Source organism: Podarcis raffonei, chromosome 3 (genome assembly GCF_027172205.1).
Source record: "Podarcis raffonei isolate rPodRaf1 chromosome 3, rPodRaf1.pri, whole genome shotgun sequence".
In the NCBI taxonomy this organism is placed as follows: Eukaryota; Metazoa; Chordata; class Lepidosauria; order Squamata; family Lacertidae; genus Podarcis; species Podarcis raffonei.
The window spans coordinates 46,001,691-46,016,442 of NC_070604.1; the positions used below are offsets into that span (position 1 = coordinate 46,001,691).

General features: G+C 41.1%; 1 long non-coding RNA gene across 1 annotated transcript in view; it reads left to right on the forward strand.

The window, feature by feature from the left end:
• Positions 1-13,939, forward strand: part of LOC128410352 (uncharacterized) — an 87,250-nt gene extending 73,311 nt beyond the window's left edge. The window contains exons 3-4 of the long non-coding RNA XR_008329465.1: positions 10,377-10,476; positions 13,289-13,939. This is a non-coding gene — a long non-coding RNA (uncharacterized LOC128410352). The remainder of the gene's footprint in view (positions 1-10,376; positions 10,477-13,288) is intronic.
• The last annotated feature ends 813 nt before the right edge of the window (positions 13,940-14,752 follow it).

Below are 14,752 nucleotides of genomic sequence, written 5' to 3' on the forward strand. Positions count from 1 at the left end.
TACAGATAAGAGAAAAACATGCTATCCAGATTTCCTTTTTCTTTTCAGACCTACTTTTCTCCTTCAGCTCTGATCGAGGAGGACAGAATGAAGGGCAATATTTGCAATCTGTGGGTGGGTTGCATTGTCTGGTGCTATTCCCACTGAAGGATGCTGGAGTGGCACTTTGTGGATCACATTCTGTCCACAACATTCTCTCAAAGCCTAACTCATGTGCCTTGAAATAAATCATCTAAGGGTGGAGCTTTTACAGCTATTTTTACAGCTCATCTACTTATGCAATCTCCTCACACCCTATCTTTAATACCTTAAATGAAATTTCTCCTCAGCAAAGGCAACAACAGAACTAAATAGTGCAGGATGAGCAAGTGACTGATATGCCAGAATAACAAAAACAAGAGCATTAGGAGAAGTGAATGGCTGAGAGATCTGCAGATATCTGCTCTCTGATTAATGGTGGACAAAGGGAGACCCCAGGTTGATGTCCGTTTGGAACAGAGAGGCAATTTTCTGTGATCCCTCCTCCCCCTACAGTCCCCCTGCCATCCCTAAATTTGACCCAGAGGTCTGAGGCAACTTCTAGAGCAGACTTTGGGGTGCACAGGCAAATTTCTGGGGTGGGGAGAGGGGGGTGGAGAGAGAGAGAGAGAGAGAGAGAGAGAGAGAGAGAGAGAGAGATAATGACCTCTTTCTCTGTTCTGTTGATGGGTGTCTCCCATCAATTGAATGCCAGTCAACTATGGACTGAATTTGATAGCCTCAGACTGTGATGTGGTTTATACCTATGTACAATAAGTAAGTAAGTACAGTAAATAGATAGATCAATAGATAGATAGATAGATGATAGATAGATAGATAGATAGATAAATAAAGCCAATGTGCATTAAAAAGGCCTATATAGTCTTTTGAATGATTCTACCAGAATATGGATCATTTGTTGCTGTTGTGGGCATCCGTCTGTCTTGAGAAACAATGGAGTGCACCTCTGAGGGTGAAGTCAAACTGCTGGAGAATCACAGTGCCTGCTGTGGCTGTAGAGACTGATAACTTGTAACTGCTGCCTCCTATGTTTTTGCTGCAATAGCAGCAGCTGTTTGATAAGTGTGATAATTTATTTAATTATTAAATAAATAAATAAATTTATATACTGCCCTTCATCAAGAGATCCCAGTGCAGCTCACAGAATAAAATACAACAACAACAACAACAACAACAACAACCCTTTATCAGGAAGTCCCAATGTGGGTTAAAATAACTTAACACTCAGAGTTAAAACAGATTACAGTCATGGGAATAGGCTGGCCCCTAAAAACACACATCTTACGTGTCAGGCAGTAAAGAGTTGCATGTTCATCATTTATTGAAAGCTGTATAGTGAAGAAGCTAGATGAACCTCTGCGGGGAGGGAATTCCACAACTTATGAACCTCTGTGGGGAGGGAATTCCACAACTTATGAACCTCTGTGGGGAGGGAATTCCACAACTTAGGTGGCGCCACGGATAAAGCCCTTCTCTGGGCCACCCCTCACAACAGAAGTTGTGGAACTACCAAGAGAGCCCCTTCTGCTGATCTTAACACCTGAGGTGTGTGTGTGTGTGTGACTCTCCAATATTTGGGGGCTAATTTGTTTAGGGCTTTAAATGCTAGTGCGGCCCAGAAATGAACTGGCAACCAATTATAATAATAATAGTACAGTTCCCATGAATTGTTGAGGTGGGGAAGGAATGTGCTTTAAATGCATGGTGTGCACCCAGTGTAACACAACTACCCGTCTGAAATCTTTTTAAAATATCTTTAGCAGATGGGTGTGTTATTCTCCATATTGGGTGGAAGAGGATCTCCCACTGATCTCAGTTTGACTAGCATGAAAACTGTATAAACGGCACACTTAGCACTGGAGTTCATCTGCATGAACTAGGCAACAGCAGTATAATTTATATTCTAATCCACAAAGTCTCACGTCACGTTGGCATAGTGTCAACCCTTGGTGTGAAACGGCTTGCAACTTGCTCTCTTCCGTCTGGGCCTCGTTACCCAGCCTCTTCTAAATAACCGGCATCTTAGCCTGCACATTAAGACATAGAAAGTCACTGACTGTGAATCAGAACTGATGTGACTGTTGCTTTGTGTAAGGCTTTAGATGTTTTCCTAAAGGGATTACCACTCAGCCATTAAACAGTGTTAGAAATGCTGATGTCACTCAGCAAGTTAAGGAGAATACATATCCTTACAATCCCAAAGAAAAAAAGCACACCATTTATTTGGCTCCATTTTTAGCTTTCTCTTCTTGTTAGGTGGGGGGAAATCCACCAGTAGCTTCAACAAGGAAGAAGTAAAGACTGGGTCTTTCTTTCTTTCTTTCTTTCTTTCTTTCTTTCTTTCTTTCTTTCTTTCTTTCACAATGAGTTCACTGAAACTTCATTATACTTTTCCTGATTGTTACTGGGTGGAAAACACTTTTGCAAAAAGCAACTGCATGGGTACGGATTGGTGCTATTCTTTAAAAATCCTGACCAAGCAAGAGCCTTGGTCAACTGTAGCATTCCCCAATGGATTGAACTCTTGCCCTTCACTCTATTATTTCCCCCTGCCTGCTGCAGTAAGCATGATTTCAGGTGTGCTGGTCAGCACAACAGAAAGGAGGAGGTGAAAACAGCCTGTAGAATAAACAACAACTGATCTCTCTCTTAATCAGGGAATGTAAAGAAGCCAATTTCTAGGTTGCAGCAGACAAACCTAGGTATGACGCATCAAACCAAAATGTCTGGGTCTGTTGGAAATGCAACACCAGAGATCAGCCAGTTAGTGACTTAAGGGTAATCTGTTATCAGTAAGTCAGCTAACCAAGAGCGGTGGTGGTGGTGGAACTGTTGCCAGGCAGACTGGCCTGATGTTGGCTGCTGTACTGTATGCCCTGATTGCTGTGCAGTTCTGAGGGAGCGTCTCCTCTGTATTTTTAGTTGAATGCCTACTTGCTATGTTCAAGGCCTCAAGACAAAACTTCTCTGTTTATTTCTTCTCAGATTGTACACTGCTTTTGTTTCATTTCCTCAGAAAAATGTTACTGGGATTTCTTTTCTCTCTGAACTCTATATTATTTAAGCACTTTTGCAAACATGGAGTTCTAGTTGCTGTATACTGCTTACTTGAGAAATAGTTTCTATGAGCTTCTAAGGTGGACAGATATAGAAGATTCCAGCATCCTCTGTAGGAATGTCTACTGGACCTGGATATATGGTCTTTGTAGCATTGCATTCCCTTCTGATCTAGACTGCTGCAAAGGACTATATAGATGGTCCAGTGAGCACTGACTAGCCTCCTAGTTTACCTTCCCAATGGCTGCTAAATATGCATGAAACACTTCTAAGGAACATTCTTCCCTGTAAGCGAATGGGGTCATTTCCAGAGAGAGTAAATGATATTGCAAATGGGAATGGGATTTGGCTCACCAATCTGAACTCATGTAGAAGTGATTGTGGTGATCACACACAAAATGGGATAGAATTCATTAGACAGTCTTTCTATACAGTCTGTGGTTGTATATAAAAGTGTGACTTGGCTCTGTTTATGGAAAAAAAGAGAGATTTATGTGTTTATGTAGCTGACAGAATCCAATGATGTGCCAATTTCTTTTCTTCTTCATCGTTTCAATTGCCACAAGTGCAGTTTCTTTTTAATTCCATAGGATAGCTTGAAAATGGGGGTAATATACCCAAGGTAACACGAGTGCCATTATTTTAATTATGTTTAACTACAAACGAGTGCAATCATGCTCTAATGGGAAGCATTCAAGTATCTCCTCAATAAGAGATTTAGAGACAGTAGATGTGATCATAGTCTTCTGTGGAGTGAAGTGTTCCACCACTGAACATAAGCAAAACTGCAAAAAAGCTCAGTCCTCTTTCAATTAAATAGTCAATGAATATGTTAACTTATAAATATCATTTATTTACCACAGAGTTGATTGCACCTGAAGAGAATTTCCACAATGCAACCAATGCTTTCCTACTTTTTAAGCTTTTCCTCAAAACGTCAATAACACTATTAGAATAATGCAACTTTAAATTGTAGTTTCTTATTGCCACAGAACTCTAATGCAGCTCTTGAAGGGATTTAATGGGGTATTGTGTTAAACAGCTAATGAAACGAGTGAAAATGACTCTATACATTGCATACATATGCATGAGAAGCGTATTCCCTCACACTTGGTGCCTTAGCACAGAATTTCCTGAGCACACAATTCATTCTTAAAACAAGTGTAGAACTTAACTTTAAAAGGCTTCCTAGATTGCCCCAAGAATCTCACCCAGAATCATACCTTTGGCGAATTAAACAATTGATAGCTTTTTATGCTATGTGTGGGTTTTTGTTTTGTTTGGTTACTATGTTATGCATTTCTGTGTTTTTATATTGTAAACTGCCCTGTGATCCTTGGCTGAAGGACGGTATAGAAATGTAATAAGTAAAAGCTAAATAAAACCTCATAATATGTGCCATTCATTCCAATATAACACTTCAAACTAAGCATAGTATTTGATATTCTGCCTACTTATTTTCCTGGCCCCACGCGGCACTGGTATATGATGCCCCCTAAAATGGTTGCCCAGAAGGAAACATGGCCCTCAGGCTTAAAAGGGCTCCCCATCCCTGTTTTACATTGCCTTGGTAAGTTTGTAAGTGAATATGATCTTATGCAGTTGCCTTAACTCACATTCTCCCTTCACCATTTAATATGCCTGTGTGCTTGGAGACAAGCACAGATTTCACCTGCTCCTTGTGTGAAACCCTGATAAGGTATGGGTCTCTTCAGAGTAGTGTCACTGATTTGGAAACATGGGCTTGTGGAAGAGCTGAGGGGATGGGTGACAGTCAAGACCTTATCAGGATTACACAGCAACCTCCTGAAATACGTTCAGCTCAACTCCAGCTGCCATAAAATACTCAACCTACATTTTGACATGCAGTATAGGTGGCCCTCAATAATGGAATCATATGAAACTTGTAATGCTAGAGAAGACATAAGAAACACTGATTTTGTGCAATTTTGTGAGCTGGTTTTTGTTCACGCTTCTTCATCCAGAAAGCCTTCTAAAACCCACCCCCTCCCTTTCCAGTAGCAGGAGATTGAGAAATGAGAAAAAAATATTTCACTGCTTGCTAACCATAACTGCCAGTCATTGTAATGTGTTGTTGTCTTGTGATTGGCACCCCACTACTTCCTCCCTTAGTTGAAAAGGATTTTGGCTGCCTCATTCCTGAGGGCACCACAGGGTCACTTTAAGAGTCAGGCACATGATAGCTATAGCGTCAGAATTCCTATACTTGGAGAAAAGCAACAACACCAAGCCTTTTCAGATAAATGAAGCAGTTGCCTGTGATGAAGATGTCGGTTTCCACAAGGTTAGCACACCACCCCCCCACAAACTTTTTCTGTTTCAAACACTCCCCAAAGCATTGGGGGAGCCTACTAACATTTTACAGACCTTGGGAATTCATTTTGTCTTCATATGTTCTTCATTCCCTAGGCATAGGATGGAGCTCTATAAATTAATTGTCTGTTTCTGTAAGCAGCCCCCAGTGCAGATGGAGGTTTGATTAGCATGTGTGTATCCTGCTGACGTCTGTCCACTGCCCCAGCCACTTTGACAAACCCAGCCACCGAGTGGCATAGGCTTCACCGTCATTAACATTCTTTAGCTCTCCAGGAAATATACATGAAAGGCTAGCATTTCCATTAGGCGAGGCAATGCTTGCAGGAAATAAAGACTGACATATTCTCACTGGTAACTGAAGCAATCCAATGTCCTCCAAACAGAAAGTCATTTAATGAGGGAAGGCATGACCTGGCTTTAGACAGCTAATGACTGCTCTGTGTACAGAATATCTCCCAATGGAGCAAAAGTTTATTGGTATGAAAAAACAATCCTCCAGGTTGTGTGTATATATATATATATTTAAGGGTTATTTTGGTGCTTCTCATAATCATGCTTTCATACTTCAGAACCAGAATGTTGTTTGTAAAAGTAATTGAAAAAATGGCTGCCCACAAAGTGCTATTATTTTACAAAAACACAAAAGCATTAAAAAAATAAACAAGTCCAGCACAATAGTCTTGTACATTGATCACATTTTAACTTCAGTATTGTGTGCTAATATATTGTTGTTTCTCTACCAGATTTGAAAAATGACAATTATTTGTACTCCTGAAAACTCTTCCTTCCTTCCTTCCTTCCTTCCTTCCTTCCTTCCTTCCTTCCTTCTTTCCTTCCTCTTCTCCCCAAATGGCCTGAGTATGTTAGTAATTGTTTTGATTGTTAGTGGTCTTATTGTTTAATTGCCATTTGTTGTGTTTTAAGTTATTGAGCAGTAGAAAGATATAAGTGTTTAAATAAATGTTTGTGGGTATCTATCTAGCTACTGCCTGAAACCCACTCTACACCAACTGAAAGCAGTTCTGGGTTTCAGTCTTTCTCAGCCTTACTTGGAGATGTTGGGGATTGAAACTAGAACCTCTTGTGTGCAAAACGTGTCCTTTAAATGTTATTACCTCAAATGCTTTTGAGGAAACAAAGTCATATTTGGAAGTGCTCTTGTGTGAACTGATGGAGTCTTAAGCCATATTTGGATGTTTCCCTTCACATAATTACAGTGCTATGATGGGTGTGTGTGTGTGAAGGCATGTTTCCTGGCCCCACAGGGGTGGCATGTCCCATTTCACCAGCTGAGGCAAAATGGGCATGTACTACTTCCTGCCCTCCTGCTACACTGCAGCCCCCACTTACGCTGCATGCCGGAACACCCCCCTCACCAAACTTGGCAAAAGAGGAAACGCTTCACAAGGAGTGAAGAAAATGAACAGCAACGCTGTGTGCTGGAATGCCCCATGGCAAGAGGGGGCTTTCTGCTGGCAGCAGAAGCAGTGGGGCAGGTGGGATGGGGCCTCTTGTTCTTCCACTGCCTGAGGCAGCCACTTCACCTCGCCTCATGGGCCAGCTCTGTGGCCTCAGCTCCTCTGCCACATGCTTGTTGGCCAGTCCATGCGCCTCTCACTTGTGTGATGGGGGATGCCATAATAGGGCTTTACTTCAGAGTAAATTTGCATGGGTGGGGGGACGAGATAGAAAATAGCACAGGGCTCCTGCATCTGTAATAGTTGTGTGGAAGAGGGAAGTTGAATGGGTGTAGCTTGCCATGTTGGCTACACCAGCTGAAATTCTGTCTTCTACACAAATATTAAATTTAGTGCCTGGTCTCTTTTACATCTGGCCACTCTAATACATGGGGAGATAGTAACATATATCCTGGTCCTTGGGATGTAACATCTCCCGTTTGTATTCTGTTTGACTACACTATTCATGTTAAATAAATGCAGTATGCTAGTAGAAGCAATGATGGGTTTGCCAAGTACTCTGTTCAAGTGTTGCAGGTTTAACATTTTTTGGGTTGTTTTTTTGGGGGGGTAACTTGAAGTCCTACAACTACCTGCAGTCAGCTTGAATTTGTCCCATCTTACATGTAACTAAGAAATCCCTTTGGTTTTCAGTAGAGGACTAGATTTGCTTGGAAGATTTTGACACTTATTTTGGAAAAAAGCTTTACAAGATATAGTTCCAACATGATGTATCTAATTCCTGGTTCGCCAGCTTGCTCCCTTTTGCTAGGTCTTTAATCTGCTCTATGTGAGTGAACTGTGTTTTACAGATCAAGTGAATTAATGCACTAAGTTCTCTGGTGGTGGATTTCAATGCCTTCATGTACAGAGAACTTGCTCGTAAAGTGTGGCACATAAAGGAAATGTATAACAGACCTCCATAAAGTTAAATCTCCTAGTACAAGTAAACTCTTATCAATGGTAAGCTTTAAAGAGCCATCTCCAGAAGCTGGACTGGATTGAAACTTCAGAATAACTCTTATGTTCTAAGATTTACAGTCCATTAGGAGATCTATTTATTATTTCCTTTCCTTGGCGCCTAATGGCCCTTTAAAAAAATGTGAATGCCTATTAACCACAAAAGTGACTCATAGCACTTTAAAAAGTGGATTATTGCATGCAGTGGGACAATGACAACTCCTGGTTCTGCTTCTCTGTTATAATACCCCTTTGAAGTAGTGTTCTAGCGATTTGTATGTTCACAAAGGAAATCATCACTGACATCTTGTTTGAGATAGACATACCTGTTTAGGGCATGGTTGGGGAAACTTTGGCCTTCATTTTGTTTGTTTGTGCAGCTTTAAGCATAACAACTACGTTAGCAATCTGGCCCACTATCTTGCATCTTCCATCCACAGTCATTGTGGGGCAAGGAAATGGTGGAGAATATTCAGGTAAAATTCTGCAAAGTGATCTTCTTGGGGGGCGGGGAGAAAAAGGAAAGGTCAGACATTTTCTCTGAGGAGTATCATCCTGGAAATGTTGACTCGGCTTTAGTAGTACCAGAGAGGAGAGCACAGCAGATCCTGGTTCACAGATGTGCTTCTTAGGTTGCAGTTCTTAGGTTTTCCGGCAGTCTCAGCTAGCGAAAAAGAGCATCAGTGGGGGAGTCCTCTGCTTCAAGCCAGCTGAATGCCCTGAATCAGGGTGTTGTGGGGATGGGGCCTCAAAAACCCTCAGGCCTCTCTGCTGTGCCAGCCCTGGAAGTGATGCACCCCTTCTGGGGCTATGCATGTGATGGTGGTTCTGTCACTCCAGTTTTCCACAACTGCTGTTAGCGTGCCAAGCTATGCACACCTTCATATGGGTAAAGTGCATGGATTACAGTTAGACTTGCATTTGAGTTAGTGTGCAGTGAAATTGGGCTGTCTTGTCACTACACTGCATTGGCTTCTTAGTGGCCCAGCACAATCATAAAACCAACTTCTGTCAGTAATGGGGCCATTGCATTGTTTGACTTTTTTGCCATCACTTTCATTTTTTTACAGCTGCAATGAGGCCTGTAAAGAAGGAAAATTGAGTTGTAACAACAACTTGGATGAATCATTATGTAGCAATAACTTGTAACACTCCTATTATGGCTCTTTTCATTTGCCGGGTAAAATATTGTTGCTGAAAACCCGATTTCCAAATGCATACACTTGCATTATTAACACATTGGTTTGTTTCAAACAACTTCCCTATTAAAAAAATACCATTTTGCAAGGTCAGACTTTGGCAGAAGTTTTGAACCCCCAAATCTGAACTGAGACAAATAAAATGAGCCTTCTCATTTGTTTGCTTGTGTCTGTGACTATGTATATTGTGTTTTTGTTGGATCTAAGTGATGTTAGATTAAGGCTTTTGATATTGGCTGAAATTCCAGCTAACTGTTATACCCAGACTGAAATTCTTTTTTCTAAGAACTGAGGAAAATAACTCAAATGGTTGCCACCCTTCTTTCATAAGTGAGTTCTGACTAACTCTTGTCTATCTGTATTTGTGAAGCCCTGAAAACATAATGAAGCTATTTCATTAAAATGCATCATTTGAGACTAAAGAGATGTCTGAATCTCTTTGAAAAATGTCTCTTTTGAACATTAAGAGGACAACAGGAAGAAATCCTTCAAGATTTCAATAGAAAGAAGATGCTTGAGCCTGAAGGATCAATGTTATACAAAGGTTGGATGCAAGGTATTTTTTTCCAACTTCATTAGTGACTTGGAAAGATGATATTGTTATAGACACATCTGAAGTTGTTAAGAAATAGCTTGCATTTATTTATGGTTTGTAAGAAGAATAGGAATACATGGATGTGTTTACTTTGTACACTCTGTAAATAAAAAAAAGTAAAGTAAAAGAGAAGGAGAAGCTCAGCTGGTGGTAGTTGCTTTGACCTGTTTTTGAAAACATCTGGAGATGCTTCACATTTTCTTCTTTAAAGTATAAGATGAAGGCAGGATCATTGTGATGACTCAAAGAGCTGCCTGCCTTCTCCGGAGTACAAGGAGGAACATGCCTTTTCTTTCTTTTCCTTTTCTTTTTACAAATAGCAACTTGAAAACATTTGTAGCTATTAAATGCTCTGGGAGCATCTGTCTCCATCCTGCCAACAATGATGACTGGGGAAAGTGGTATCTACAGCAGTTTGATATATGCCCTTCCAAACTCTTATTGGCTTGTTAATAAAATATTCTGTGCTGCGCACTGATATCTCAAGCAGAGGTCACCTAAAATGAACAGTGATGGGCTGTGTATGTGTGTGTGTGTTCTACTCAAAGTTGGATTTTAAGTAGAATACCCTGTATTCTACTCAGACTTGGATTTTAATCTAATTTTTCTGAATTCCTCATTTATTTATTTTTGAATGATAAATATACTCTCACCACTCTCTTTTAATGCATTTCTGCTTATATCTAGACTATTAAACCTTGGAATGTCTCCTCTTTTCTCTTTCTTTCTTAGGGACTGGATTTGGCCAATTACAAGCTGGTGCTGGGAAGCCCGCAAACAGGACATGAGTGCAATAGGTCAAGTCCCCTGAAAAGTGACTAGAAACTACAACGTAAGTCTTTCATGCTTCCATTAAGTTTATGATGGTCACTTGAAATTTCTGTACGTTTTGACAACCTGTGTATTGACTGCAAGCTGTATGCAGTCACTTCCAGGGATAGGGTTTAGCTTTTTTGCCTGCCATTCAAAAGCTAAATTTTTGGTCAAGAACATAAGAAGAACCTTCTGGATCAGGTCAAAGGCATATTTAGTGCAGCATTCTGTTCTCACAGTAGCCAACGGGTTGCTGATGGGAACGTCGGACTTGCGTTTGACCGAGCGACTCCTCCGGAATCGCCTCTGACAATGTTTAACGACCTGAGCCTCTGATAAGGCTCCAAGCACATTCCCCCATTACGCAGAGTATCCAACACACAGGGAAGGACGAAATAGGATGAGCTACATGGCTAATTTTATTTCTCTCTACGCAGACAGAAAAGAAACATCCTCTCTCTGTGAGAGCAGAGAGCAACTGGAAAACAAAAGAACAGGAAACCAGTAACATTACATCCATCTCCTGTCTTCCGTGAGACTGCCAATAGCCTGGAATCTCTGGAAAGCAAAACAGAGTCTTGTGACTCCAAAGCACTGCACAGTGGCAACACACAGAAACCTAACATGGAAATCTATTAGCAGGACATGAGTACGATAGGCCTCTTCCTATTCCACAACAACTGGAATTCAGAGGCAGGAAGACCTTCATGATAAGTAGGCTAAGTTATGGGTATGTGCAACAGACTTAATCTTACATACAACAGCAGATTGCTTGGCTGTAGGCAGGGAAATGACACACATAACAATTCGAAACGGCCAACATAAGCCCCAAGGTTGTGTGAGTTGGCTGTGGAACAACTGCACAAACACCCAAATGCTTATTTTTTCCAGATATCCTATTTGGGTGGTGTATTGCTAAATTGAGAACAAATTACTTTCTGCTCTGTTTGCTGAGTCCTCTCCATATGTACTTTGTTAGTTGTTTATGTTCTGTGAAAGCTATGAGCCCTTAAAGATGTGAGTGATATGTTTTACCCTCTAGGTTAGTTCACTGTATATAAGGTGTACCTACTAGAGAAGGGAACCTACAGGAAATCCACTACAGGCATGCATTTTCAAAGTTCTTGCAGATTTTTATGGTTAACCATATTTTGGCTGAATAAATATGCTATATTAGTGATGAGGCTAGAAACTATTCATGCGAAACGGAAGAAAGATCCTTAAAAGTTTAAAGATCTTTAATAAAAATCTATTTAATCAAAATACTGAAAAACAACAACACACCAGAGGCAGAGAAACAACAGATAAAACACAACCTTTAAATAAAATGTCAATTATTTAGCATGACAAAAGCTTTCTGGAATTAAAATGTCTTCAGCAACCAATAGAAGACAGACCTCATATGAATGGAGGCCTACATATGAGAATATGTCTACTCCAAAAATGATGTAGGTGGTGCTCTCCCCCCCCCGAACATTTCTTCATATTAAACATTGCATATGTTGTGTCTGTACTGGGCTGATCCAATACATTATGCTCCTTGGAGTGAATACATAATTCAACCACACTGGCTGTTGAATCTTACTAGTGATGGGACAACATTTGCCAGTGTATATGAGGCCAGCAGGCTAGCTTATGGGACACAGGGCATGCTAGCTTAGGAGGTGCTTGGTGAATAGTGGGAGCTATTGGCACCTTCAGCATCTGCCATCTGAGGCAGCTGCCTCATTCTGCCTTATGGTAGGGCTGGCCCTGTGTGTGCGTATCTATGTGTTATGGTTCTTTAGCACCAAGGCTCATTCCCATGTCCTGCAGCACGACTTGGCTGACCTTGCATGTGAAAAATGCACAGTTGCGGAAGATTACATAAATTGGGTTCATGCGCGTACACGCCTCTGTATTTGTTAAATTTCATTTGTTCATTTCACACATTATTATTATTTTATTATTTGTTAAATTTCTACACCGCCCTTTATCTGAGGATTGCATAGTGGGTTATAATATAAAAACACAAAAATACATAACATATTAACAAACAAAAACAACCCCCACCCAGTTTAAAAGGCCATAGATTGTTTAATTAGCCAAAGGCCTGGGAGAAGAGCAATGTTTTTGCCTGCCACATAAAGATATGTAACGAAGGTGCCAGGTGGACCTCTACAAGTGGGGAGTCACCACAGAAAAGGCCCATTTTCAAGTTGCCACCCTCCTGACCTCTCACGGAGGAGGCACATGAAGAAGGGCCTCAGATGATGGGTCTGGGTAGGTTCATGTCATGGTTTTCACCCCCCCCACCATACACACAGAGGGAATTACCAGCCTTGTAAGAACTGAGTGAAAAATTCACTTCTTCTTCTTATTATTTTTTACAAATAAATTCTAGAAAAGCAATAGAATATAGAATAAGATCAAGACCAAATATGTCCTGCAAAAGAGAATTTGACTTTGCAGACAACAAATGGGAAGCCAAAGTTTTTTGTGACTTTGAAGCTTTCTGTCTGCCAGTGGGGTGGTAGGGACAGGACTCATTTACAATTCAAATGTGGCTTGGTTAATAAAGGATAATTTGGAGCTGGATGTGCATCAAATATGTCCTCTGGGTTGTAAAGATGGGACCACCCAGGCTTCAGCTAATATTAGTGTTTACATAATGTTAGAAGGAAGCTACTCTCCAATTAAAAACCCACTGTCTAACTAGATGCTAACTGGTTATATACCCTGTAGTCTAAATGTTAATAGCTTTGACCTCGTTCAGCTTTATCTTAATCTGCTTGACAGAGCAAGTGAACTCTTGGTTACACTATCCATGACGATTCCTTTTCCTCTCACAGCATTTTTCTAACAGTGACAGAGCCACCTATTGTAGGCTGAATGAAAGCCTGTCCTCCCCCCACTCCCAGTCCCTGCAGCTATAAGGCTAAGTATATGAATGGCAAAACCCTTGTGATTGACGCTCTTTCAACAAAAGCAGATCCCGTTGACTGATGATAAGAGGCAAAGTTATACAACAGTGTTTACAGAACAGTGCAGGATAGCAAAAAATGAGTGATAAAAGCACTAATCTTATTGTTTCTCTAGATGAGACAGTGACCTTTTGTATTTGCACTTGCACAAGCCCACACATTGTACTCCCCACCCTCTATCTGAGCTTTTGGCTGCAGAAAAAAATTCCAGATTCTGAATGCAAATGTGAGCCAGTACCTTAAGCCACACAGCTTGACTATACTTTAGTTTCGGAAAGCAAAATGCTCATTCTTTAGGATTGTTGTGCTTCTATTTGCTGTAAATCGCCTCTTGCAGAAGATTTACATTAAAAAACAACAACAAACCCTCTACATGTATAGTTGTAAAAGTAATAAAACATATATATCCCTCCTTTCCATCCTCTGATTCCTAAGTTAGACATAATACTGGGCAAGGTGGACTGCCATTAAAGAGGCAATAACATTTTCCTATAGGAAACCAATGGGGTGGGGGTTTGCCTTGCATTGAGTTGTCACCCTGGCTATGGGATGCTGCGTTCATTTCTGGACTTATAATAAAAAGGATAGGGTTTATATATGTTCCACTCATCCTCCAGAAAGACCAAAGTTTTCATCTAATAAAACCATCTACTCACTGATCAGGCTGAGATCCGACATAATTTCTCACCACCATCAGTTATGTCCACCAATACAGTCTTTCCACTGCATCACACAGGCAGAGCAATGTGTGCAGTGCCTGATAAAGTTCAAGGACCAGGTTGGTGCTTCCCTGCCTGCTTGTTTGCTGAGGGTTCTTTTCAAAGGTGCTGTCTGTGATGCATTGGGAGAAGATGGGAGAAGATGCATTGGGAGAAGATGGCTAAGTAAAATAGCCTGCCTTCTCAAGTCAGCACCAAGCAAACATTGCTAGTGTTAGCTTAGGAGGATGGAAGTAACTGGGGAGAGGATTCAGGGAGTGGCAGTTATCACTATTTCTGCTGCCCCTAGCATTTGCCCTTGAAGTGGCTGCTTCATTCTTCCTAATGGTAGGGTCAGCCCTGCTCCTGATGCAGATGTGAAATCCCATCCAGATTGCAACATATATCCAAAAGAACCTAAAAGATCATCACTGCGTACATTCAGAAGTGCATAATCTGCTGCAATTGTTCTCCTCACCCAATCCTACTTCCACAGGTGGGTTTCCCTTGCTGGTTTAGGGGGACTCTATAGCTCCTTTCAGGGACGCGGGTGGCGCTGTGGGTTAAACCACAGACCCTAGGACTTGCCGATCGGCGGTTCGAATCCCCATGATGGTGTGAGCTCCTGTTGCTC